We start from the raw sequence: 25,869 nt of genomic DNA, 5'->3' as shown, positions 1-25,869 counted from the left end.
CACGCAGGCAGCAGGCACGCACTCAGTCCTACACCACCCACAGTCTTCGGTCCACAGGGCAGGTTTGCCCACGCCACAGTGGGGCGCCTGGGCATCCCCTACACCCAGGGGCGGGACTGCGGCTGGTGTCTGCGGTGGGGGTGTGTCTGCGGGGGCCGGGGGAGGGTGCCCAGCGGAGGGTTGCCGGCCGGGTGGGTGGGTGGGTTGGTGGGTGAGGGGGTCCCTCGGGTGGGCTGTGGCAGGTGGCGTGCAGGCAAGTTTCTCCCCAGGCCTGGCACAGGACCACTGAGTGTGCGTGCAGGCGGGCCCTGCGCAGTGGCGAGCCTGGGCTGGCGAGGTGGTGCTGCTGTTGGTGCTGTTGGAGGCTGGCTGCGGGCGCTGTGTGCCCTGGAGGGGCCCGATTCCGGGTGTGGGTGTGGGTGTGGGTGTGGGCAGGTGGCCAGGGAGGCTGCGGGCCGAGGGCAGATGGTGGCGTGGCGTGCGTGAGTGTGTGCGTGCTTGGCAGAAGAGGTTGGCTCTGTGTGTGTGTGTGTGTGTGTGTGTGTGTGTGTGTGTGTGTGTGTTTGTGGCATTTGGCTGTGCAGGGTAGGGCGGGCTGGGGCGCTGGCTAGTGTGTGTGAGGCCTCGGGGTGGGCACCGTTGCACGCGGCGGTGGCGGAGGGGCCCTGGGTTGCATGGGGCATGGGAGGCGTGTGGGAAGGGAAGCTGGGCAGGCCAAAGCAGGTTGGCAGGGGAGCAGGTGGCAGGGTGCTGGTGGTGTGCCGGGGTTCTGAGCTGGTCGGGGTGTGGGCTGGGGCTTGGTGGGCGAGCGGGGCGGGCAGGCAGGCAGGAAAAGGAGGGAGCAGGCACGGGCAAAAGATTACAGCACCCGGTATTCCCAGGCGCTCTCCCATCCAAGTACTAACCAGGCCCGACCCTGCTTAGCTTCCGAGATCGGGCACGTTCAGGGTGGTATGGCCGTAGACGACACACACCACATCACAGCCGCTCTTCAGCCTGCTGCCGCCCCTGCCCGCCCCTGCCCGCCCCTGCCCAGCCCTGCCCTGCTTTGCTCGACCACCCTGCCCTGCCCGACCGCCCGCCCAAGCCCACCCAAGCCCGCACACCAGCTGCACCGCCCGCCCAAGCCCACCCTCCAGCCCTGCTGCACCCGCTGCCGCCCCTGCCCGCACCGCCAGGCCAACACCGGCCCACCTCCTGCTTCAGCGACCCCCCAGGACACTCCAGCTCTCATCGCAGGCCGCCTCCCCCTGCCCCCAGCCAGGGCGCCGCACCCCGCACCCCCGCATTCTCCTGGTCCCTAGGCCTCCTGCAGCTCGGGAGGCGCTGCTGCCTCCTCTGCCACCGCCAGAGGGCTGGAGGGCTGGCCTTCGCGGCTGGGCTTCGAGGGGGCGCCTCACACTGCTGCGCCCTGCCCTCCTACGGCTGGGCACGACGCTGGGAGCCCCGGCAGCTGGCACACGCACGCACGCACGCACCCACGGGGTCCCGGACACCCAGCCCCGGCGGGCGAGCAGGCAGGCAGGCCGGCCCCATGGAGAACGGGCGCCCCGGGGACGCTCCCCGCTCCCCATCCCACCCCCTCTCCCACCCCCATCCCTTCCCCCACAGCCACCCTCACTCCCGCCGAGCAAGCAAGTGACGCAGCTAGCAATCAGCTATGCTGGGCACCACCACGGGTCGGGACCTGGGACCGGGCACCGGGAGCCGAGGGTCGCGAGGGAGCCGGGGTGGCCGGGCCGTGCCGCATGGCACACTCCAGCGCACGGGGTCACCCTCACCCACCGACTGATGCACACACGCACGCACAGGCCAGCACGCAGGCAGCAGGCACGCACTCAGTCCTACACCACCCACAGGCTTCGGTCCACAGGGCAGGTTTGCCCACGCCACAGTGGGGCGCCTGGGCATCCCCTACACCCAGGGGCGGGACTGCGGCTGGTGTCTGCGGTGGGGGTGTGTCTGCGGGGGCCGGGGGAGGGTGCCCAGCGGAGGGTTGCCGGCCGGGTGGGTGGGTGGGTTGGTGGGTGAGGGGGTCCCTCGGGTGGGCTGTGGCAGGTGGCGTGCAGGCAAGTTTCTCCCCAGGCCTGGCACAGGACCACTGAGTGTGCGTGCAGGCGGGCCCTGCGCAGTGGCGAGCCTGGGCTGGCGAGGTGGTGCTGCTGTTGGTGCTGTTGGAGGCTGGCTGCGGGCGCTGTGTGCCCTGGAGGGGCCCGATTCCGGGTGTGGGTGTGGGTGTGGGTGTGGGCAGGTGGCCAGGGAGGCTGCGGGCCGAGGGCAGATGGTGGCGTGGCGTGCGTGAGTGTGTGCGTGCTTGGCAGAAGAGGTTGGCTCTGTGTGTGTGTGTGTGTGTGTGTGTGTGTGTGTGTGTGTGTGTGTGTTTGTGGCATTTGGCTGTGCAGGGTAGGGCGGGCTGGGGCGCTGGCTAGTGTGTGTGAGGCCTCGGGGTGGGCACCGTTGCACGCGGCGGTGGCGGAGGGGCCCTGGGTTGCATGGGGCATGGGAGGCGTGTGGGAAGGGAAGCTGGGCAGGCCAAAGCAGGTTGGCAGGGGAGCAGGTGGCAGGGTGCTGGTGGTGTGCCGGGGTTCTGAGCTGGTCGGGGTGTGGGCTGGGGCTTGGTGGGCGAGCGGGGCGGGCAGGCAGGCAGGAAAAGGAGGGAGCAGGCACGGGCAAAAGATTACAGCACCCGGTATTCCCAGGCGCTCTCCCATCCAAGTACTAACCAGGCCCGACCCTGCTTAGCTTCCGAGATCGGGCACGTTCAGGGTGGTATGGCCGTAGACGACACACACCACATCACAGCCGCTCTTCAGCCTGCTGCCGCCCCTGCCCGCCCCTGCCCGCCCCTGCCCAGCCCTGCCCTGCTTTGCTCGACCACCCTGCCCTGCCCGACCGCCCGCCCAAGCCCACCCAAGCCCGCACACCAGCTGCACCGCCCGCCCAAGCCCACCCTCCAGCCCTGCTGCACCCGCTGCCGCCCCTGCCCGCACCGCCAGGCCAACACCGGCCCACCTCCTGCTTCAGCGACCCCCCAGGACACTCCAGCTCTCATCGCAGGCCGCCTCCCCCTGCCCCCAGCCAGGGCGCCGCACCCCGCACCCCCGCATTCTCCTGGTCCCTAGGCCTCCTGCAGCTCGGGAGGCGCTGCTGCCTCCTCTGCCACCGCCAGAGGGCTGGAGGGCTGGCCTTCGCGGCTGGGCTTCGAGGGGGCGCCTCACACTGCTGCGCCCTGCCCTCCTACGGCTGGGCACGACGCTGGGAGCCCCGGCAGCTGGCACACGCACGCACGCACGCACCCACGGGGTCCCGGACACCCAGCCCCGGCGGGCGAGCAGGCAGGCAGGCCGGCCCCATGGAGAACGGGCGCCCCGGGGACGCTCCCCGCTCCCCATCCCACCCCCTCTCCCACCCCCATCCCTTCCCCCACAGCCACCCTCACTCCCGCCGAGCAAGCAAGTGACGCAGCTAGCAATCAGCTATGCTGGGCACCACCACGGGTCGGGACCTGGGACCGGGCACCGGGAGCCGAGGGTCGCGAGGGAGCCGGGGTGGCCGGGCCGTGCCGCATGGCACACTCCAGCGCACGGGGTCACCCTCACCCACCGACTGATGCACACACGCACGCACAGGCCAGCACGCAGGCAGCAGGCACGCACTCAGTCCTACACCACCCACAGTCTTCGGTCCACAGGGCAGGTTTGCCCACGCCACAGTGGGGCGCCTGGGCATCCCCTACACCCAGGGGCGGGACTGCGGCTGGTGTCTGCGGTGGGGGTGTGTCTGCGGGGGCCGGGGGAGGGTCCCAGCGGAGGGTTGCCGGCCGGGTGGGTGGGTGGGTTGGTGGGTGAGGGGGTCCCTCGGGTGGGCTGTGGCAGGTGGCGTGCAGGCAAGTTTCTCCCCAGGCCTGGCACAGGACCACTGAGTGTGCGTGCAGGCGGGCCCTGCGCAGTGGCGAGCCTGGGCTGGCGAGGTGGTGCTGCTGTTGGTGCTGTTGGAGGCTGGCTGCGGGCGCTGTGTGCCCTGGAGGGGCCCGATTCCGGGTGTGGGTGTGGGTGTGGGTGTGGGCAGGTGGCCAGGGAGGCTGCGGGCCGAGGGCAGATGGTGGCGTGGCGTGCGTGAGTGTGTGCGTGCTTGGCAGAAGAGGTTGGCTCTGTGTGTGTGTGTGTGTGTGTGTGTGTGTGTGTGTGTGTGTGTGTGTTTGTGGCATTTGGCTGTGCAGGGTAGGGCGGGCTGGGGCGCTGGCTAGTGTGTGTGAGGCCTCGGGGTGGGCACCGTTGCACGCGGCGGTGGCGGAGGGGCCCTGGGTTGCATGGGGCATGGGAGGCGTGTGGGAAGGGAAGCTGGGCAGGCCAAAGCAGGTTGGCAGGGGAGCAGGTGGCAGGGTGCTGGTGGTGTGCCGGGGTTCTGAGCTGGTCGGGGTGTGGGCTGGGGCTTGGTGGGCGAGCGGGGCGGGCAGGCAGGCAGGAAAAGGAGGGAGCAGGCACGGGCAAAAGATTACAGCACCCGGTATTCCCAGGCGCTCTCCCATCCAAGTACTAACCAGGCCCGACCCTGCTTAGCTTCCGAGATCGGGCACGTTCAGGGTGGTATGGCCGTAGACGACACACACCACATCACAGCCGCTCTTCAGCCTGCTGCCGCCCCTGCCCGCCCCTGCCCGCCCCTGCCCAGCCCTGCCCTGCTTTGCTCGACCACCCTGCCCTGCCCGACCGCCCGCCCAAGCCCACCCAAGCCCGCACACCAGCTGCACCGCCCGCCCAAGCCCACCCTCCAGCCCTGCTGCACCCGCTGCCGCCCCTGCCCGCACCGCCAGGCCAACACCGGCCCACCTCCTGCTTCAGCGACCCCCCAGGACACTCCAGCTCTCATCGCAGGCCGCCTCCCCCTGCCCCCAGCCAGGGCGCCGCACCCCGCACCCCCGCATTCTCCTGGTCCCTAGGCCTCCTGCAGCTCGGGAGGCGCTGCTGCCTCCTCTGCCACCGCCAGAGGGCTGGAGGGCTGGCCTTCGCGGCTGGGCTTCGAGGGGGCGCCTCACACTGCTGCGCCCTGCCCTCCTACGGCTGGGCACGACGCTGGGAGCCCCGGCAGCTGGCACACGCACGCACGCACGCACCCACGGGGTCCCGGACACCCAGCCCCGGCGGGCGAGCAGGCAGGCAGGCCGGCCCCATGGAGAACGGGCGCCCCGGGGACGCTCCCCGCTCCCCATCCCACCCCCTCTCCCACCCCCATCCCTTCCCCCACAGCCACCCTCACTCCCGCCGAGCAAGCAAGTGACGCAGCTAGCAATCAGCTATGCTGGGCACCACCACGGGTCGGGACCTGGGACCGGGCACCGGGAGCCGAGGGTCGCGAGGGAGCCGGGGTGGCCGGGCCGTGCCGCATGGCACACTCCAGCGCACGGGGTCACCCTCACCCACCGACTGATGCACACACGCACGCACAGGCCAGCACGCAGGCAGCAGGCACGCACTCAGTCCTACACCACCCACAGGCTTCGGTCCACAGGGCAGGTTTGCCCACGCCACAGTGGGGCGCCTGGGCATCCCCTACACCCAGGGGCGGGACTGCGGCTGGTGTCTGCGGTGGGGGTGTGTCTGCGGGGGCCGGGGGAGGGTGCCCAGCGGAGGGTTGCCGGCCGGGTGGGTGGGTGGGTTGGTGGGTGAGGGGGTCCCTCGGGTGGGCTGTGGCAGGTGGCGTGCAGGCAAGTTTCTCCCCAGGCCTGGCACAGGACCACTGAGTGTGCGTGCAGGCGGGCCCTGCGCAGTGGCGAGCCTGGGCTGGCGAGGTGGTGCTGCTGTTGGTGCTGTTGGAGGCTGGCTGCGGGCGCTGTGTGCCCTGGAGGGGCCCGATTCCGGGTGTGGGTGTGGGTGTGGGTGTGGGCAGGTGGCCAGGGAGGCTGCGGGCCGAGGGCAGATGGTGGCGTGGCGTGCGTGAGTGTGTGCGTGCTTGGCAGAAGAGGTTGGCTCTGTGTGTGTGTGTGTGTGTGTGTGTGTGTGTGTGTGTGTGTGTGTGTGTGTTTGTGGCATTTGGCTGTGCAGGGTAGGGCGGGCTGGGGCGCTGGCTAGTGTGTGTGAGGCCTCGGGGTGGGCACCGTTGCACGCGGCGGTGGCGGAGGGGCCCTGGGTTGCATGGGGCATGGGAGGCGTGTGGGAAGGGAAGCTGGGCAGGCCAAAGCAGGTTGGCAGGGGAGCAGGTGGCAGGGTGCTGGTGGTGTGCCGGGGTTCTGAGCTGGTCGGGGTGTGGGCTGGGGCTTGGTGGGCGAGCGGGGCGGGCAGGCAGGCAGGAAAAGGAGGGAGCAGGCACGGGCAAAAGATTACAGCACCCGGTATTCCCAGGCGCTCTCCCATCCAAGTACTAACCAGGCCCGACCCTGCTTAGCTTCCGAGATCGGGCACGTTCAGGGTGGTATGGCCGTAGACGACACACACCACATCACAGCCGCTCTTCAGCCTGCTGCCGCCCCTGCCCGCCCCTGCCCGCCCCTGCCCAGCCCTGCCCTGCTTTGCTCGACCACCCTGCCCTGCCCGACCGCCCGCCCAAGCCCACCCAAGCCCGCACACCAGCTGCACCGCCCGCCCAAGCCCACCCTCCAGCCCTGCTGCACCCGCTGCCGCCCCTGCCCGCACCGCCAGGCCAACACCGGCCCACCTCCTGCTTCAGCGACCCCCCAGGACACTCCAGCTCTCATCGCAGGCCGCCTCCCCCTGCCCCCAGCCAGGGCGCCGCACCCCGCACCCCCGCATTCTCCTGGTCCCTAGGCCTCCTGCAGCTCGGGAGGCGCTGCTGCCTCCTCTGCCACCGCCAGAGGGCTGGAGGGCTGGCCTTCGCGGCTGGGCTTCGAGGGGGCGCCTCACACTGCTGCGCCCTGCCCTCCTACGGCTGGGCACGACGCTGGGAGCCCCGGCAGCTGGCACACGCACGCACGCACGCACCCACGGGGTCCCGGACACCCAGCCCCGGCGGGCGAGCAGGCAGGCAGGCCGGCCCCATGGAGAACGGGCGCCCCGGGGACGCTCCCCGCTCCCCATCCCACCCCCTCTCCCACCCCCATCCCTTCCCCCACAGCCACCCTCACTCCCGCCGAGCAAGCAAGTGACGCAGCTAGCAATCAGCTATGCTGGGCACCACCACGGGTCGGGACCTGGGACCGGGCACCGGGAGCCGAGGGTCGCGAGGGAGCCGGGGTGGCCGGGCCGTGCCGCATGGCACACTCCAGCGCACGGGGTCACCCTCACCCACCGACTGATGCACACACGCACGCACAGGCCAGCACGCAGGCAGCAGGCACGCACTCAGTCCTACACCACCCACAGTCTTCGGTCCACAGGGCAGGTTTGCCCACGCCACAGTGGGGCGCCTGGGCATCCCCTACACCCAGGGGCGGGACTGCGGCTGGTGTCTGCGGTGGGGGTGTGTCTGCGGGGGCCGGGGGAGGGTCCCAGCGGAGGGTTGCCGGCCGGGTGGGTGGGTGGGTTGGTGGGTGAGGGGGTCCCTCGGGTGGGCTGTGGCAGGTGGCGTGCAGGCAAGTTTCTCCCCAGGCCTGGCACAGGACCACTGAGTGTGCGTGCAGGCGGGCCCTGCGCAGTGGCGAGCCTGGGCTGGCGAGGTGGTGCTGCTGTTGGTGCTGTTGGAGGCTGGCTGCGGGCGCTGTGTGCCCTGGAGGGGCCCGATTCCGGGTGTGGGTGTGGGTGTGGGTGTGGGCAGGTGGCCAGGGAGGCTGCGGGCCGAGGGCAGATGGTGGCGTGGCGTGCGTGAGTGTGTGCGTGCTTGGCAGAAGAGGTTGGCTCTGTGTGTGTGTGTGTGTGTGTGTGTGTGTGTGTGTGTGTGTGTGTGTTTGTGGCATTTGGCTGTGCAGGGTAGGGCGGGCTGGGGCGCTGGCTAGTGTGTGTGGGGCCTCGGGGTGGGCACCGTTGCACGCGGCGGTGGCGGGGGGGCCCTGGGTTGCATGGGGCATGGGAGGCGTGTGGGAAGGGAAGCTGGGCAGGCCAAAGCAGGTTGGCAGGGGAGCAGGTGGCAGGGTGCTGGTGGTGTGCCGGGGTTCTGAGCTGGTCGGGGTGTGGGCTGGGGCTTGGTGGGCGAGCGGGGCGGGCAGGCAGGCAGGAAAAGGAGGGAGCAGGCACGGGCAAAAGATTACAGCACCCGGTATTCCCAGGCGCTCTCCCATCCAAGTACTAACCAGGCCCGACCCTGCTTAGCTTCCGAGATCGGGCACGTTCAGGGTGGTATGGCCGTAGACGACACACACCACATCACAGCCGCTCTTCAGCCTGCTGCCGCCCCTGCCCGCCCCTGCCCGCCCCTGCCCAGCCCTGCCCTGCTTTGCTCGACCACCCTGCCCTGCCCGACCGCCCGCCCAAGCCCACCCAAGCCCGCACACCAGCTGCACCGCCCGCCCAAGCCCACCCTCCAGCCCTGCTGCACCCGCTGCCGCCCCTGCCCGCACCGCCAGGCCAACACCGGCCCACCTCCTGCTTCAGCGACCCCCCAGGACACTCCAGCTCTCATCGCAGGCCGCCTCCCCCTGCCCCCAGCCAGGGCGCCGCACCCCGCACCCCCGCATTCTCCTGGTCCCTAGGCCTCCTGCAGCTCCAGAGGCGCTGCTGCCTCCTCTGCCACCGCCAGAGGGCTGGAGGGCTGGCCTTCGCGGCTGGGCTTCGAGGGGGCGCCTCACACTGCTGCGCCCTGCCCTCCTACGGCTGGGCACGACGCTGGGAGCCCCGGCAGCTGGCACACGCACGCACGCACGCACCCACGGGGTCCCGGACACCCAGCCCCGGCGGGCGAGCAGGCAGGCAGGCCGGCCCCATGGAGAACGGGCGCCCCGGGGACGCTCCCCGCTCCCCATCCCACCCCCTCTCCCACCCCCATCCCTTCCCCCACAGCCACCCTCACTCCCGCCGAGCAAGCAAGTGACGCAGCTAGCAATCAGCTATGCTGGGCACCACCACGGGTCGGGACCTGGGACCGGGCACCGGGAGCCGAGGGTCGCGAGGGAGCCGGGGTGGCCGGGCCGTGCCGCATGGCACACTCCAGCGCACGGGGTCACCCTCACCCACCGACTGATGCACACACGCACGCACAGGCCAGCACGCAGGCAGCAGGCACGCACTCAGTCCTACACCACCCACAGTCTTCGGTCCACAGGGCAGGTTTGCCCACGCCACAGTGGGGCGCCTGGGCATCCCCTACACCCAGGGGCGGGACTGCGGCTGGTGTCTGCGGTGGGGGTGTGTCTGCGGGGGCCGGGGGAGGGTCCCAGCGGAGGGTTGCCGGCCGGGTGGGTGGGTGGGTTGGTGGGTGAGGGGGTCCCTCGGGTGGGCTGTGGCAGGTGGCGTGCAGGCAAGTTTCTCCCCAGGCCTGGCACAGGACCACTGAGTGTGCGTGCAGGCGGGCCCTGCGCAGTGGCGAGCCTGGGCTGGCGAGGTGGTGCTGCTGTTGGTGCTGTTGGAGGCTGGCTGCGGGCGCTGTGTGCCCTGGAGGGGCCCGATTCCGGGTGTGGGTGTGGGTGTGGGTGTGGGCAGGTGGCCAGGGAGGCTGCGGGCCGAGGGCAGATGGTGGCGTGGCGTGCGTGAGTGTGTGCGTGCTTGGCAGAAGAGGTTGGCTCTGTGTGTGTGTGTGTGTGTGTGTGTGTGTGTGTGTGTGTGTGTGTGTTTGTGGCATTTGGCTGTGCAGGGTAGGGCGGGCTGGGGCGCTGGCTAGTGTGTGTGAGGCCTCGGGGTGGGCACCGTTGCACGCGGCGGTGGCGGAGGGGCCCTGGGTTGCATGGGGCATGGGAGGCGTGTGGGAAGGGAAGCTGGGCAGGCCAAAGCAGGTTGGCAGGGGAGCAGGTGGCAGGGTGCTGGTGGTGTGCCGGGGTTCTGAGCTGGTCGGGGTGTGGGCTGGGGCTTGGTGGGCGAGCGGGGCGGGCAGGCAGGCAGGAAAAGGAGGGAGCAGGCACGGGCAAAAGATTACAGCACCCGGTATTCCCAGGCGCTCTCCCATCCAAGTACTAACCAGGCCCGACCCTGCTTAGCTTCCGAGATCGGGCACGTTCAGGGTGGTATGGCCGTAGACGACACACACCACATCACAGCCGCTCTTCAGCCTGCTGCCGCCCCTGCCCGCCCCTGCCCGCCCCTGCCCAGCCCTGCCCTGCTTTGCTCGACCACCCTGCCCTGCCCGACCGCCCGCCCAAGCCCACCCAAGCCCGCACACCAGCTGCACCGCCCGCCCAAGCCCACCCTCCAGCCCTGCTGCACCCGCTGCCGCCCCTGCCCGCACCGCCAGGCCAACACCGGCCCACCTCCTGCTTCAGCGACCCCCCAGGACACTCCAGCTCTCATCGCAGGCCGCCTCCCCCTGCCCCCAGCCAGGGCGCCGCACCCCGCACCCCCGCATTCTCCTGGTCCCTAGGCCTCCTGCAGCTCGGGAGGCGCTGCTGCCTCCTCTGCCACCGCCAGAGGGCTGGAGGGCTGGCCTTCGCGGCTGGGCTTCGAGGGGGCGCCTCACACTGCTGCGCCCTGCCCTCCTACGGCTGGGCACGACGCTGGGAGCCCCGGCAGCTGGCACACGCACGCACGCACGCACCCACGGGGTCCCGGACACCCAGCCCCGGCGGGCGAGCAGGCAGGCAGGCCGGCCCCATGGAGAACGGGCGCCCCGGGGACGCTCCCCGCTCCCCATCCCACCCCCTCTCCCACCCCCATCCCTTCCCCCACAGCCACCCTCACTCCCGCCGAGCAAGCAAGTGACGCAGCTAGCAATCAGCTATGCTGGGCACCACCACGGGTCGGGACCTGGGACCGGGCACCGGGAGCCGAGGGTCGCGAGGGAGCCGGGGTGGCCGGGCCGTGCCGCATGGCACACTCCAGCGCACGGGGTCACCCTCACCCACCGACTGATGCACACACGCACGCACAGGCCAGCACGCAGGCAGCAGGCACGCACTCAGTCCTACACCACCCACAGGCTTCGGTCCACAGGGCAGGTTTGCCCACGCCACAGTGGGGCGCCTGGGCATCCCCTACACCCAGGGGCGGGACTGCGGCTGGTGTCTGCGGTGGGGGTGTGTCTGCGGGGGCCGGGGGAGGGTGCCCAGCGGAGGGTTGCCGGCCGGGTGGGTGGGTGGGTTGGTGGGTGAGGGGGTCCCTCGGGTGGGCTGTGGCAGGTGGCGTGCAGGCAAGTTTCTCCCCAGGCCTGGCACAGGACCACTGAGTGTGCGTGCAGGCGGGCCCTGCGCAGTGGCGAGCCTGGGCTGGCGAGGTGGTGCTGCTGTTGGTGCTGTTGGAGGCTGGCTGCGGGCGCTGTGTGCCCTGGAGGGGCCCGATTCCGGGTGTGGGTGTGGGTGTGGGTGTGGGCAGGTGGCCAGGGAGGCTGCGGGCCGAGGGCAGATGGTGGCGTGGCGTGCGTGAGTGTGTGCGTGCTTGGCAGAAGAGGTTGGCTCTGTGTGTGTGTGTGTGTGTGTGTGTGTGTGTGTGTGTGTGTGTGTGTTTGTGGCATTTGGCTGTGCAGGGTAGGGCGGGCTGGGGCGCTGGCTAGTGTGTGTGGGGCCTCGGGGTGGGCACCGTTGCACGCGGCGGTGGCGGGGGGCCCTGGGTTGCATGGGGCATGGGAGGCGTGTGGGAAGGGAAGCTGGGCAGGCCAAAGCAGGTTGGCAGGGGAGCAGGTGGCAGGGTGCTGGTGGTGTGCCGGGGTTCTGAGCTGGTCGGGGTGTGGGCTGGGGCTTGGTGGGCGAGCGGGGCGGGCAGGCAGGCAGGAAAAGGAGGGAGCAGGCACGGGCAAAAGATTACAGCACCCGGTATTCCCAGGCGCTCTCCCATCCAAGTACTAACCAGGCCCGACCCTGCTTAGCTTCCGAGATCGGGCACGTTCAGGGTGGTATGGCCGTAGACGACACACACCACATCACAGCCGCTCTTCAGCTTGCTGCCGCCCCTGCCCGCCCCTGCCCGCCCCTGCCCAGCCCTGCCCTGCTTTGCTCGACCACCCTGCCCTGCCCGACCGCCCGCCCAAGCCCACCCAAGCCCGCACACCAGCTGCACCGCCCGCCCAAGCCCACCCTCCAGCCCTGCTGCACCCGCTGCCGCCCCTGCCCGCACCGCCAGGCCAACACCGGCCCACCTCCTGCTTCAGCGACCCCCCAGGACACTCCAGCTCTCATCGCAGGCCGCCTCCCCCTGCCCCCAGCCAGGGCGCCGCACCCCGCACCCCCGCATTCTCCTGGTCCCTAGGCCTCCTGCAGCTCGGGAGGCGCTGCTGCCTCCTCTGCCACCGCCAGAGGGCTGGAGGGCTGGCCTTCGCGGCTGGGCTTCGAGGGGGCGCCTCACACTGCTGCGCCCTGCCCTCCTACGGCTGGGCACGACGCTGGGAGCCCCGGCAGCTGGCACACGCACGCACGCACGCACCCACGGGGTCCCGGACACCCAGCCCCGGCGGGCGAGCAGGCAGGCAGGCCGGCCCCATGGAGAACGGGCGCCCCGGGGACGCTCCCCGCTCCCCATCCCACCCCCTCTCCCACCCCCATCCCTTCCCCCACAGCCACCCTCACTCCCGCCGAGCAAGCAAGTGACGCAGCTAGCAATCAGCTATGCTGGGCACCACCACGGGTCGGGACCTGGGACCGGGCACCGGGAGCCGAGGGTCGCGAGGGAGCCGGGGTGGCCGGGCCGTGCCGCATGGCACACTCCAGCGCACGGGGTCACCCTCACCCACCGACTGATGCACACACGCACGCACAGGCCAGCACGCAGGCAGCAGGCACGCACTCAGTCCTACACCACCCACAGGCTTCGGTCCACAGGGCAGGTTTGCCCACGCCACAGTGGGGCGCCTGGGCATCCCCTACACCCAGGGGCGGGACTGCGGCTGGTGTCTGCGGTGGGGGTGTGTCTGCGGGGGCCGGGGGAGGGTGCCCAGCGGAGGGTTGCCGGCCGGGTGGGTGGGTGGGTTGGTGGGTGAGGGGGTCCCTCGGGTGGGCTGTGGCAGGTGGCGTGCAGGCAAGTTTCTCCCCAGGCCTGGCACAGGACCACTGAGTGTGCGTGCAGGCGGGCCCTGCGCAGTGGCGAGCCTGGGCTGGCGAGGTGGTGCTGCTGTTGGTGCTGTTGGAGGCTGGCTGCGGGCGCTGTGTGCCCTGGAGGGGCCCGATTCCGGGTGTGGGTGTGGGTGTGGGTGTGGGCAGGTGGCCAGGGAGGCTGCGGGCCGAGGGCAGATGGTGGCGTGGCGTGCGTGAGTGTGTGCGTGCTTGGCAGAAGAGGTTGGCTCTGTGTGTGTGTGTGTGTGTGTGTGTGTGTGTGTGTGTGTGTGTGTGTTTGTGGCATTTGGCTGTGCAGGGTAGGGCGGGCTGGGGCGCTGGCTAGTGTGTGTGAGGCCTCGGGGTGGGCACCGTTGCACGCGGCGGTGGCGGAGGGGCCCTGGGTTGCATGGGGCATGGGAGGCGTGTGGGAAGGGAAGCTGGGCAGGCCAAAGCAGGTTGGCAGGGGAGCAGGTGGCAGGGTGCTGGTGGTGTGCCGGGGTTCTGAGCTGGTCGGGGTGTGGGCTGGGGCTTGGTGGGCGAGCGGGGCGGGCAGGCAGGCAGGAAAAGGAGGGAGCAGGCACGGGCAAAAGATTACAGCACCCGGTATTCCCAGGCGCTCTCCCATCCAAGTACTAACCAGGCCCGACCCTGCTTAGCTTCCGAGATCGGGCACGTTCAGGGTGGTATGGCCGTAGACGACACACACCACATCACAGCCGCTCTTCAGCCTGCTGCCGCCCCTGCCCGCCCCTGCCCGCCCCTGCCCAGCCCTGCCCTGCTTTGCTCGACCACCCTGCCCTGCCCGACCGCCCGCCCAAGCCCACCCAAGCCCGCACACCAGCTGCACCGCCCGCCCAAGCCCACCCTCCAGCCCTGCTGCACCCGCTGCCGCCCCTGCCCGCACCGCCAGGCCAACACCGGCCCACCTCCTGCTTCAGCGACCCCCCAGGACACTCCAGCTCTCATCGCAGGCCGCCTCCCCCTGCCCCCAGCCAGGGCGCCGCACCCCGCACCCCCGCATTCTCCTGGTCCCTAGGCCTCCTGCAGCTCGGGAGGCGCTGCTGCCTCCTCTGCCACCGCCAGAGGGCTGGAGGGCTGGCCTTCGCGGCTGGGCTTCGAGGGGGCGCCTCACACTGCTGCGCCCTGCCCTCCTACGGCTGGGCACGACGCTGGGAGCCCCGGCAGCTGGCACACGCACGCACGCACGCACCCACGGGGTCCCGGACACCCAGCCCCGGCGGGCGAGCAGGCAGGCAGGCCGGCCCCATGGAGAACGGGCGCCCCGGGGACGCTCCCCGCTCCCCATCCCACCCCCTCTCCCACCCCCATCCCTTCCCCCACAGCCACCCTCACTCCCGCCGAGCAAGCAAGTGACGCAGCTAGCAATCAGCTATGCTGGGCACCACCACGGGTCGGGACCTGGGACCGGGCACCGGGAGCCGAGGGTCGCGAGGGAGCCGGGGTGGCCGGGCCGTGCCGCATGGCACACTCCAGCGCACGGGGTCACCCTCACCCACCGACTGATGCACACACGCACGCACAGGCCAGCACGCAGGCAGCAGGCACGCACTCAGTCCTACACCACCCACAGTCTTCGGTCCACAGGGCAGGTTTGCCCACGCCACAGTGGGGCGCCTGGGCATCCCCTACACCCAGGGGCGGGACTGCGGCTGGTGTCTGCGGTGGGGGTGTGTCTGCGGGGGCCGGGGGAGGGTCCCAGCGGAGGGTTGCCGGCCGGGTGGGTGGGTGGGTTGGTGGGTGAGGGGGTCCCTCGGGTGGGCTGTGGCAGGTGGCGTGCAGGCAAGTTTCTCCCCAGGCCTGGCACAGGACCACTGAGTGTGCGTGCAGGCGGGCCCTGCGCAGTGGCGAGCCTGGGCTGGCGAGGTGGTGCTGCTGTTGGTGCTGTTGGAGGCTGGCTGCGGGCGCTGTGTGCCCTGGAGGGGCCCGATTCCGGGTGTGGGTGTGGGTGTGGGTGTGGGCAGGTGGCCAGGGAGGCTGCGGGCCGAGGGCAGATGGTGGCGTGGCGTGCGTGAGTGTGTGCGTGCTTGGCAGAAGAGGTTGGCTCTGTGTGTGTGTGTGTGTGTGTGTGTGTGTGTGTGTGTGTGTGTGTGTTTGTGGCATTTGGCTGTGCAGGGTAGGGCGGGCTGGGGCGCTGGCTAGTGTGTGTGAGGCCTCGGGGTGGGCACCGTTGCACGCGGCGGTGGCGGAGGGGCCCTGGGTTGCATGGGGCATGGGAGGCGTGTGGGAAGGGAAGCTGGGCAGGCCAAAGCAGGTTGGCAGGGGAGCAGGTGGCAGGGTGCTGGTGGTGTGCCGGGGTTCTGAGCTGGTCGGGGTGTGGGCTGGGGCTTGGTGGGCGAGCGGGGCGGGCAGGCAGGCAGGAAAAGGAGGGAGCAGGCACGGGCAAAAGATTACAGCACCCGGTATTCCCAGGCGCTCTCCCATCCAAGTACTAACCAGGCCCGACCCTGCTTAGCTTCCGAGATCGGGCACGTTCAGGGTGGTATGGCCGTAGACGACACACACCACATCACAGCCGCTCTTCAGCCTGCTGCCGCCCCTGCCCGCCCCTGCCCGCCCCTGCCCAGCCCTGCCCTGCTTTGCTCGACCACCCTGCCCTGCCCGACCGCCCGCCCAAGCCCACCCAAGCCCGCACACCAGCTGCACCGCCCGCCCAAGCCCACCCTCCAGCCCTGCTGCACCCGCTGCCGCCCCTGCCCGCACCGCCAGGCCAACACCGGCCCACCTCCTGCTTCAGCGACCCCCCAGGACACTCCAGCTCTCATCGCAGGCCGCCTCCCCCTGCCCCCAGCCAGGGCGCCGCACCCCGCACCCCCGCATTCTCCTGGTCCCTAGGCCTCCTGCAGCTCGGGAGGCGCTGCTGCCTCCTCTGCCACCGCCAGAGGGCTGGAGGGCTGGCCTTCGCGGCTGGGCTTCGAGGGGGCGCCTCACACTGCTGCGCCCTGCCCTCCTACGGCTGGGCACGACGCTGGGAGCCCCGGCAGCTGGCACACGCACGCACGCACGCACCCACGGGGTCCCGGACACCCAGCCCCGGCGGGCGAGCAGGCAGGCAGGCCGGCCCCATGGAGAACGGGCGCCCCGGGGACGCTCCCCGCTCCCCATCCCACCCCCTCTCCCACCCCCATCCCTTCCCCCACAGCCACCCTCACTCCCGCCGAGCAAGCAAGTGACGCAGCTAGCAATCAGCTATGCTGGGCACCACCACGGGTCGGGACCTGGGACCGGGCACCGGGAGCCGAGGGTCGCGAGGGAGCCGGGGTGGCCGGGCCGTGCCGCATGGCACACTCCAGCGCACGGGGTCACCCTCACCCACCGACTGATGCACACACGCACGCACAGGCCAGCACGCAGGCAGCAGGCACGCACTCAGTCCTACACCACCCACAGGCTTCGGTCCACAGGGCAGGTTTGCCCACGCCACAGTGGGGCGCCTGGGCATCCCCTACACCCAGGGGCGGGACTGCGGCTGGTGTCTGCGGTGGGGGTGTGTCTGCGGGGGCCGGGGGAGGGTCCCAGCGGAGGGTTGCCGGCCGGGTGGGTGGGTGGGTTGGTGGGTGAGGGGGTCCCTCGGGTGGGCTGTGGCAGGTGGCGTGCAGGCAAGTTTCTCCCCAGGCCTGGCACAGGACCACTGAGTGTGCGTGCAGGCGGGCCCTGCGCAGTGGCGAGCCTGGGCTGGCGAGGTGGTGCTGCTGTTGGTGCTGTTGGAGGCTGGCTGCGGGCGCTGTGTGCCCTGGAGGGGCCCGATTCCGGGTGTGGGTGTGGGTGTGGGTGTGGGCAGGTGGCCAGGGAGGCTGCGGGCCGAGGGCAGATGGTGGCGTGGCGTGCGTGAGTGTGTGCGTGCTTGGCAGAAGAGGTTGGCTCGTGTGTGTGTGTGTGTGTGTGTGTGTGTGTGTGTGTGTGTGTGTGTTTGTGGCATTTGGCTGTGCAGGGTAGGGCGGGCTGGGGCGCTGGCTAGTGTGTGTGAGGCCTCGGGGTGGGCACCGTTGCACGCGGCGGTGGCGGAGGGGCCCTGGGTTGCATGGGGCATGGGAGGCGTGTGGGAAGGGAAGCTGGGCAGGCCAAAGCAGGTTGGCAGGGGAGCAGGTGGCAGGGTGCTGGTGGTGTGCCGGGGTTCTGAGCTGGTCGGGGTGTGGGCTGGGGCTTGGTGGGCGAGCGGGGCGGGCAGGCAGGCAGGAAAAGGAGGGAGCAGGCACGGGCAAAAGATTACAGCACCCGGTATTCCCAGGCGCTCTCCCATCCAAGTACTAACCAGGCCCGACCCTGCTTAGCTTCCGAGATCGGGCACGTTCAGGGTGGTATGGCCGTAGACGACACACACCACATCACAGCCGCTCTTCAGCCTGCTGCCGCCCCTGCCCGCCCCTGCCCGCCCCTGCCCAGCCCTGCCCTGCTTTGCTCGACCACCCTGCCCTGCCCGACCGCCCGCCCAAGCCCACCCAAGCCCGCACACCAGCTGCACCGCCCGCCCAAGCCCACCCTCCAGCCCTGCTGCACCCGCTGCCGCCCCTGCCCGCACCGCCAGGCCAACACCGGCCCACCTCCTGCTTCAGCGACCCCCCAGGACACTCCAGCTCTCATCGCAGGCCGCCTCCCCCTGCCCCCAGCCAGGGCGCCGCACCCCGCACCCCCGCATTCTCCTGGTCCCTAGGCCTCCTGCAGCTCGGGAGGCGCTGCTGCCTCCTCTGCCACCGCCAGAGGGCTGGAGGGCTGGCCTTCGCGGCTGGGCTTCGAGGGGGCGCCTCACACTGCTGCGCCCTGCCCTCCTACGGCTGGGCACGACGCTGGGAGCCCCGGCAGCTGGCACACGCACGCACGCACGCACCCACGGGGTCCCGGACACCCAGCCCCGGCGGGCGAGCAGGCAGGCAGGCCGGCCCCATGGAGAACGGGCGCCCCGGGGACGCTCCCCGCTCCCCATCCCACCCCCTCTCCCACCCCCATCCCTTCCCCCACAGCCACCCTCACTCCCGCCGAGCAAGCAAGTGACGCAGCTAGCAATCAGCTATGCTGGGCACCACCACGGGTCGGGACCTGGGACCGGGCACCGGGAGCCGAGGGTCGCGAGGGAGCCGGGGTGGCCGGGCCGTGCCGCATGGCACACTCCAGCGCACGGGGTCACCCTCACCCACCGACTGATGCACACACGCACGCACAGGCCAGCACGCAGGCAGCAGGCACGCACTCAGTCCTACACCACCCACAGGCTTCGGTCCACAGGGCAGGTTTGCCCACGCCACAGTGGGGCGCCTGGGCATCCCCTACACCCAGGGGCGGGACTGCGGCTGGTGTCTGCGGTGGGGGTGTGTCTGCGGGGGCCGGGGGAGGGTCCCAGCGGAGGGTTGCCGGCCGGGTGGGTGGGTGGGTTGGTGGGTGAGGGGGTCCCTCGGGTGGGCTGTGGCAGGTGGCGTGCAGGCAAGTTTCTCCCCAGGCCTGGCACAGGACCACTGAGTGTGCGTGCAGGCGGGCCCTGCGCAGTGGCGAGCCTGGGCTGGCGAGGTGGTGCTGCTGTTGGTGCTGTTGGAGGCTGGCTGCGGGCGCTGTGTGCCCTGGAGGGGCCCGATTCCGGGTGTGGGTGTGGGTGTGGGTGTGGGCAGGTGGCCAGGGAGGCTGCGGGCCGAGGGCAGATGGTGGCGTGGCGTGCGTGAGTGTGTGCGTGCTTGGCAGAAGAGGTTGGCTCTGTGTGTGTGTGTGTGTGTGTGTGTGTGTGTGTGTGTGTGTGTGTTTGTGGCATTTGGCTGTGCAGGGTAGGGCGGGCTGGGGCGCTGGCTAGTGTGTGTGAGGCCTCGGGGTGGGCACCGTTGCACGCGGCGGTGGCGGAGGGGCCCTGGGTTGCATGGGGCATGGGAGGCGTGTGGGAAGGGAAGCTGGGCAGGCCAAAGCAGGTTGGCAGGGGAGCAGGTGGCAGGGTGCTGGTGGTGTGCCGGGGTTCTGAGCTGGTCGGGGTGTGGGCTGGGGCTTGGTGGGCGAGCGGGGCGGGCAGGCAGGCAGGAAAAGGAGGGAGCAGGCACGGGCAAAAGATTACAGCACCCGGTATTCCCAGGCGCTCTCCCATCCAAGTACTAACCAGGCCCGACCCTGCTTAGCTTCCGAGATCGGGCACGTTCAGGGTGGTATGGCCGTAGACGACACACACCACATCACAGCCGCTCTTCAGCCTGCTGCCGCCCCTGCCCGCCCCTGCCCGCCCCTGCCCAGCCCTGCCCTGCTTTGCTCGACCACCCTGCCCTGCCCGACCGCCCGCCCAAGCCCACCCAAGCCCGCACACCAGCTGCACCGCCCGCCCAAGCCCACCCTCCAGCCCTGCTGCACCCGCTGCCGCCCCTGCCCGCACCGCCAGGCCAACACCGGCCCACCTCCTGCTTCAGCGACCCCCCAGGACACTCCAGCTCTCATCGCAGGCCGCCTCCCCCTGCCCCCAGCCAGGGCGCCGCACCCCGCACCCCCGCATTCTCCTGGTCCCTAGGCCTCCTGCAGCTCGGGAGGCGCTGCTGCCTCCTCTGCCACCGCCAGAGGGCTGGAGGGCTGGCCTTCGCGGCTGGGCTTCGAGGGGGCGCCTCACACTGCTGCGCCCTGCCCTCCTACGGCTGGGCACGACGCTGGGAGCCCCGGCAGCTGGCACACGCACGCACGCACGCACCCACGGGGTCCCGGACACCCAGCCCCGGCGGGCGAGCAGGCAGGCAGGCCGGCCCCATGGAGAACGGGCGCCCCGGGGACGCTCCCCGCTCCCCATCCCACCCCCTCTCCCACCCCCATCCCTTCCCCCACAGCCACCCTCACTCCCGCCGAGCAAGCAAGTGACGCAGCTAGCAATCAGCTATGCTGGGCACCACCACGGGTCGGGACCTGGGACCGGGCACCGGGAGCCGAGGGTCGCGAGGGAGCCGGGGTGGCCGGGCCGTGCCGCATGGCACACTCCAGCGCACGGGGTCACCCTCACCCACCGACTGATGCACACACGCACGCACAGGCCAGCACGCAGGCAGCAGGCACGCACTCAGTCCTACACCACCCACAGGCTTCGGTCCACAGGGCAGGTTTGCCCACGCCACAGTGGGGCGCCTGGGCATCCCCTACACCCAGGGGCGGGACTGCGGCTGGTGTCTGCGGTGGGGGTGTGTCTGCGGGGGCCGGGGGAGGGTCCCAGCGGAGGGTTGCCGGCCGGGTGGGTGGGTGGGTTGGTGGGTGAGGGGGTCCCTCGGGTGGGCTGTGGCAGGTGGCGTGCAGGCAAGTTTCTCCCCAGGCCTGGCACAGGACCACTGAGTGTGCGTGCAGGCGGGCCCTGCGCAGTGGCGAGCCTGGGCTGGCGAGGTGGTGCTGCTGTTGGTGCTGTTGGAGGCTGGCTGCGGGCGCTGTGTGCCCTGGAGGGGCCCGATTCCGGGTGTGGGTGTGGGTGTGGGTGTGGGCAGGTGGCCAGGGAGGCTGCGGGCCGAGGGCAGATGGTGGCGTGGCGTGCGTGAGTGTGTGCGTGCTTGGCAGAAGAGGTTGGCTGTGTGTGTGTGTGTGTGTGTGTGTGTGTGTGTGTGTGTGTGTGTGTTTGTGGCATTTGGCTGTGCAGGGTAGGGCGGGCTGGGGCGCTGGCTAGTGTGTGTGAGGCCTCGGGGTGGGCACCGTTGCACGCGGCGGTGGCGGAGGGGCCCTGGGTTGCATGGGGCATGGGAGGCGTGTGGGAAGGGAAGCTGGGCAGGCCAAAGCAGGTTGGCAGGGGAGCAGGTGGCAGGGTGCTGGTGGTGTGCCGGGGTTCTGAGCTGGTCGGGGTGTGGGCTGGGGCTTGGTGGGCGAGCGGGGCGGGCAGGCAGGCAGGAAAAGGAGGGAGCAGGCACGGGCAAAAGATTACAGCACCCGGTATTCCCAGGCGCTCTCCCATCCAAGTACTAACCAGGCCCGACCCTGCTTAGCTTCCGAGATCGGGCACGTTCAGGGTGGTATGGCCGTAGACGACACACACCACATCACAGCCGCTCTTCAGCCTGCTGCCGCCCCTGCCCGCCCCTGCCCGCCCCTGCCCAGCCCTGCCCTGCTTTGCTCGACCACCCTGCCCTGCCCGACCGCCCGCCCAAGCCCACCCAAGCCCGCACACCAGCTGCACCGCCCGCCCAAGCCCACCCTCCAGCCCTGCTGCACCCGCTGCCGCCCCTGCCCGCACCGCCAGGCCAACACCGGCCCACCTCCTGCTTCAGCGACCCCCCAGGACACTCCAGCTCTCATCGCAGGCCGCCTCCCCCTGCCCCCAGCCAGGGCGCCGCACCCCGCACCCCCGCATTCTCCTGGTCCCTAGGCCTCCTGCAGCTCGGGAGGCGCTGCTGCCTCCTCTGCCACCGCCAGAGGGCTGGAGGGCTGGCCTTCGCGGCTGGGCTTCGAGGGGGCGCCTCACACTGCTGCGCCCTGCCCTCCTACGGCTGGGCACGACGCTGGGAGCCCCGGCAGCTGGCACACGCACGCACGCACGCACCCACGGGGTCCCGGACACCCAGCCCCGGCGGGCGAGCAGGCAGGCAGGCCGGCCCCATGGAGAACGGGCGCCCCGGGGACGCTCCCCGCTCCCCATCCCACCCCCTCTCCCACCCCCATCCCTTCCCCCACAGCCACCCTCACTCCCGCCGAGCAAGCAAGTGACGCAGCTAGCAATCAGCTATGCTGGGCACCACCACGGGTCGGGACCTGGGACCGGGCACCGGGAGCCGAGGGTCGCGAGGGAGCCGGGGTGGCCGGGCCGTGCCGCATGGCACACTCCAGCGCACGGGGTCACCCTCACCCACCGACTGATGCACACACGCACGCACAGGCCAGCACGCAGGCAGCAGGCACGCACTCAGTCCTACACCACCCACAGGCTTCGGTCCACAGGGCAGGTTTGCCCACGCCACAGTGGGGCGCCTGGGCATCCCCTACACCCAGGGGCGGGACTGCGGCTGGTGTCTGCGGTGGGGGTGTGTCTGCGGGGGCCGGGGGAGGGTCCCAGCGGAGGGTTGCCGGCCGGGTGGGTGGGTGGGTTGGTGGGTGAGGGGGTCCCTCGGGTGGGCTGTGGCAGGTGGCGTGCAGGCAAGTTTCTCCCCAGGCCTGGCACAGGACCACTGAGTGTGCGTGCAGGCGGGCCCTGCGCAGTGGCGAGCCTGGGCTGGCGAGGTGGTGCTGCTGTTGGTGCTGTTGGAGGCTGGCTGCGGGCGCTGTGTGCCCTGGAGGGGCCCGATTCCGGGTGTGGGTGTGGGTGTGGGTGTGGGCAGGTGGCCAGGGAGGCTGCGGGCCGAGGGCAGATGGTGGCGTGGCGTGCGTGAGTGTGTGCGTGCTTGGCAGAAGAGGTTGGCTGTGTGTGTGTGTGTGTGTGTGTGTGTGTGTGTGTGTGTGTGTTTGTGGCATTTGGCTGTGCAGGGTAGGGCGGGCTGGGGCGCTGGCTAGTGTGTGTGAGGCCTCGGGGTGGGCACCGTTGCACGCGGCGGTGGCGGAGGGGCCCTGGGTTGCATGGGGCATGGGAGGCGTGTGGGAAGGGAAGCTGGGCAGGCCAAAGCAGGTTGGCAGGGGAGCAGGTGGCAGGGTGCTGGTGGTGTGCCGGGGTTCTGAGCTGGTCGGGGTGTGGGCTGGGGCTTGGTGGGCGAGCGGGGCGGGCAGGCAGGCAGGAAAAGGAGGGAGCAGGCACGGGCAAAAGATTACAGCACCCGGTATTCCCAGGCGCTCTCCCATCCAAGTACTAACCAGGCCCGACCCTGCTTAGCTTCCGAGATCGGGCACGTTCAGGGTGGTATGGCCGTAGACGACACACACCACATCACAGCCGCTCTTCAGCCTGCTGCCGCCCCTGCCCGCCCCTGCCCGCCCCTGCCCAGCCCTGCCCTGCTTTGCTCGACCACCCTGCCCTGCCCGACCGCCCGCCCAAGCCCACCCAAGCCCGCACACCAGCTGCACCGCCCGCCCAAGCCCACCCTCCAGCCCTGCTGCACCCGCTGCCGCCCCTGCCCGCACCGCCAGGCCAACACCGGCCCACCTCCTGCTTCAGCGACCCCCCAGGACACTCCAGCTCTCATCGCAGGCCGCCTCCCCCTGCCCCCAGCCAGGGCGCCGCACCCCGCACCCCCGCATTCTCCTGGTCCCTAGGCCTCCTGCAGCTCGGGAGGCGCTGCTGCCTCCTCTGCCACCGCCAGAGGGCTGGAGGGCTGGCCTTCGCGGCTGGGCTTCGAGGGGGCGCCTCACACTGCTGCGCCCTGCCCTCCTACGGCTGGGCACGACGCTGGGAGCCCCGGCAGCTGGCACACGCACGCACGCACGCACCCACGGGGTCCCGGACACCCAGCCCCGGCGGGCGAGCAGGCAGGCAGGCCGGCCCCATGGAGAACGGGCGCCCCGGGGACGCTCCCCGCTCCCCATCCCACCCCCTCTCCCACCCCCATCCCTTCCCCCACAGCCACCCTCACTCCCGCCGAGCAAGCAAGTGACGCAGCTAGCAATCAGCTATGCTGGGCACCACCACGGGTCGGGACCTGGGACCGGGCACCGGGAGCCGAGGGTCGCGAGGGAGCCGGGGTGGCCGGGCCGTGCCGCATGGCACACTCCAGCGCACGGGGTCACCCTCACCCACCGACTGATGCACACACGCACGCACAGGCCAGCACGCAGGCAGCAGGCACGCACTCAGTCCTACACCACCCACAGGCTTCGGTCCACAGGGCAGGTTTGCCCACGCCACAGTGGGGCGCCTGGGCATCCCCTACACCCAGGGGCGGGACTGCGGCTGGTGTCTGCGGTGGGGGTGTGTCTGCGGGGGCCGGGGGAGGGTCCCAGCGGAGGGTTGCCGGCCGGGTGGGTGGGTGGGTTGGTGGGTGAGGGGGTCCCTCGGGTGGGCTGTGGCAGGTGGCGTGCAGGCAAGTTTCTCCCCAGGCCTGGCACAGGACCACTGAGTGTGCGTGCAGGCGGGCCCTGCGCAGTGGCGAGCCTGGGCTGGCGAGGTGGTGCTGCTGTTGGTGCTGTTGGAGGCTGGCTGCGGGCGCTGTGTGCCCTGGAGGGGCCCGATTCCGGGTGTGGGTGTGGGTGTGGGTGTGGGCAGGTGGCCAGGGAGGCTGCGGGCCGAGGGCAGATGGTGGCGTGGCGTGCGTGAGTGTGTGCGTGCTTGGCAGAAGAGGTTGGCTCTGTGTGTGTGTGTGTGTGTGTGTGTGTGTGTGTGTGTGTGTGTTTGTGGCATTTGGCTGTGCAGGGTAGGGCGGGCTGGGGCGCTGGCTAGTGTGTGTGAGGCCTCGGGGTGGGCACCGTTGCACGCGGCGGTGGCGGAGGGGCCCTGGGTTGCATGGGGCATGGGAGGCGTGTGGGAAGGGAAGCTGGGCAGGCCAAAGCAGGTTGGCAGGGGAGCAGGTGGCAGGGTGCTGGTGGTGTGCCGGGGTTCTGAGCTGGTCGGGGTGTGGGCTGGGGCTTGGTGGGCGAGCGGGGCGGGCAGGCAGGCAGGAAAAGGAGGGAGCAGGCACGGGCAAAAGATTACAGCACCCGGTATTCCCAGGCGCTCTCCCATCCAAGTACTAACCAGGCCCGACCCTGCTTAGCTTCCGAGATCGGGCACGTTCAGGGTGGTATGGCCGTAGACGACACACACCACATCACAGCCGCTCTTCAGCCTGCTGCCGCCCCTGCCCGCCCCTGCCCGCCCCTGCCCAGCCCTGCCCTGCTTTGCTCGACCACCCTGCCCTGCCCGACCGCCCGCCCAAGCCCACCCAAGCCCGCACACCAGCTGCACCGCCCGCCCAAGCCCACCCTCCAGCCCTGCTGCACCCGCTGCCGCCCCTGCCCGCACCGCCAGGCCAACACCGGCCCACCTCCTGCTTCAGCGACCCCCCAGGACACTCCAGCTCTCATCGCAGGCCGCCTCCCCCTGCCCCCAGCCAGGGCGCCGCACCCCGCACCCCCGCATTCTCCTGGTCCCTAGGCCTCCTGCAGCTCGGGAGGCGCTGCTGCCTCCTCTGCCACCGCCAGAGGGCTGGAGGGCTGGCCTTCGCGGCTGGGCTTCGAGGGGGCGCCTCACACTGCTGCGCCCTGCCCTCCTACGGCTGGGCACGACGCTGGGAGCCCCGGCAGCTGGCACACGCACGCACGCACGCACCCACGGGGTCCCGGACACCCAGCCCCGGCGGGCGAGCAGGCAGGCAGGCCGGCCCCATGGAGAACGGGCGCCCCGGGGACGCTCCCCGCTCCCCATCCCACCCCCTCTCCCACCCCCATCCCTTCCCCCACAGCCACCCTCACTCCCGCCGAGCAAGCAAGTGACGCAGCTAGCAATCAGCTATGCTGGGCACCACCACGGGTCGGGACCTGGGACCGGGCACCGGGAGCCGAGGGTCGCGAGGGAGCCGGGGTGGCCGGGCCGTGCCGCATGGCACACTCCAGCGCACGGGGTCACCCTCACCCACCGACTGATGCACACACGCACGCACAGGCCAGCACGCAGGCAGCAGGCACGCACTCAGTCCTACACCACCCACAGTCTTCGGTCCACAGGGCAGGTTTGCCCACGCCACAGTGGGGCGCCTGGGCATCCCCTACACCCAGGGGCGGGACTGCGGCTGGTGTCTGCGGTGGGGGTGTGTCTGCGGGGGCCGGGGGAGGGTCCCAGCGGAGGGTTGCCGGCCGGGTGGGTGGGTGGGTTGGTGGGTGAGGGGGTCCCTCGGGTGGGCTGTGGCAGGTGGCGTGCAGGCAAGTTTCTCCCCAGGCCTGGCACAGGACCACTGAGTGTGCGTGCAGGCGGGCCCTGCGCAGTGGCGAGCCTGGGCTGGCGAGGTGGTGCTGCTGTTGGTGCTGTTGGAGGCTGGCTGCGGGCGCTGTGTGCCCTGGAGGGGCCCGATTCCGGGTGTGGGTGTGGGTGTGGGTGTGGGCAGGTGGCC

The 25,869-nt window shown here is 71.1% G+C and overlaps 14 pseudogenes; all 14 read right to left on the bottom strand.

Moving 5' to 3' along the window:
• Window positions 1-856: 856 nt before the first annotated feature.
• LOC121155758 lies at window positions 857-965 on the bottom strand (annotated as a pseudogene).
• Window positions 966-2,674: 1,709 nt separating this feature from the next.
• LOC121155757 lies at window positions 2,675-2,783 on the bottom strand (annotated as a pseudogene).
• Window positions 2,784-4,491: 1,708 nt separating this feature from the next.
• Window positions 4,492-4,600, bottom strand: LOC121155756 (annotated as a pseudogene).
• A 1,713-nt stretch (window positions 4,601-6,313) lies between these two features.
• LOC121155755 lies at window positions 6,314-6,422 on the bottom strand (annotated as a pseudogene).
• Window positions 6,423-8,130: 1,708 nt separating this feature from the next.
• LOC121155754 lies at window positions 8,131-8,239 on the bottom strand (annotated as a pseudogene).
• A 1,708-nt stretch (window positions 8,240-9,947) lies between these two features.
• On the bottom strand, window positions 9,948-10,056 carry LOC121155753 (annotated as a pseudogene).
• Window positions 10,057-11,764: 1,708 nt separating this feature from the next.
• Window positions 11,765-11,873, bottom strand: LOC121155752 (annotated as a pseudogene).
• Window positions 11,874-13,582: 1,709 nt separating this feature from the next.
• LOC121155751 lies at window positions 13,583-13,691 on the bottom strand (annotated as a pseudogene).
• A 1,708-nt stretch (window positions 13,692-15,399) lies between these two features.
• Window positions 15,400-15,508, bottom strand: LOC121155750 (annotated as a pseudogene).
• A 1,707-nt stretch (window positions 15,509-17,215) lies between these two features.
• On the bottom strand, window positions 17,216-17,324 carry LOC121155788 (annotated as a pseudogene).
• Window positions 17,325-19,030: 1,706 nt separating this feature from the next.
• LOC121155783 lies at window positions 19,031-19,139 on the bottom strand (annotated as a pseudogene).
• Window positions 19,140-20,845: 1,706 nt separating this feature from the next.
• On the bottom strand, window positions 20,846-20,954 carry LOC121155772 (annotated as a pseudogene).
• Window positions 20,955-22,656: 1,702 nt separating this feature from the next.
• On the bottom strand, window positions 22,657-22,765 carry LOC121155760 (annotated as a pseudogene).
• Window positions 22,766-24,469: 1,704 nt separating this feature from the next.
• Window positions 24,470-24,578, bottom strand: LOC121155749 (annotated as a pseudogene).
• Between the last annotated feature and the right edge of the window lie 1,291 nt (window positions 24,579-25,869).

The sequence above is a fragment of the Ochotona curzoniae genome, unplaced genomic scaffold (assembly GCF_017591425.1).
Source record: "Ochotona curzoniae isolate NIBS_2020 unplaced genomic scaffold, NIBS_Ocur_1.0 contig_3097, whole genome shotgun sequence".
Taxonomy (NCBI): Eukaryota; Metazoa; Chordata; class Mammalia; order Lagomorpha; family Ochotonidae; genus Ochotona; species Ochotona curzoniae.
This window is presented reverse-complemented; position numbering and strand designations above follow the sequence as displayed.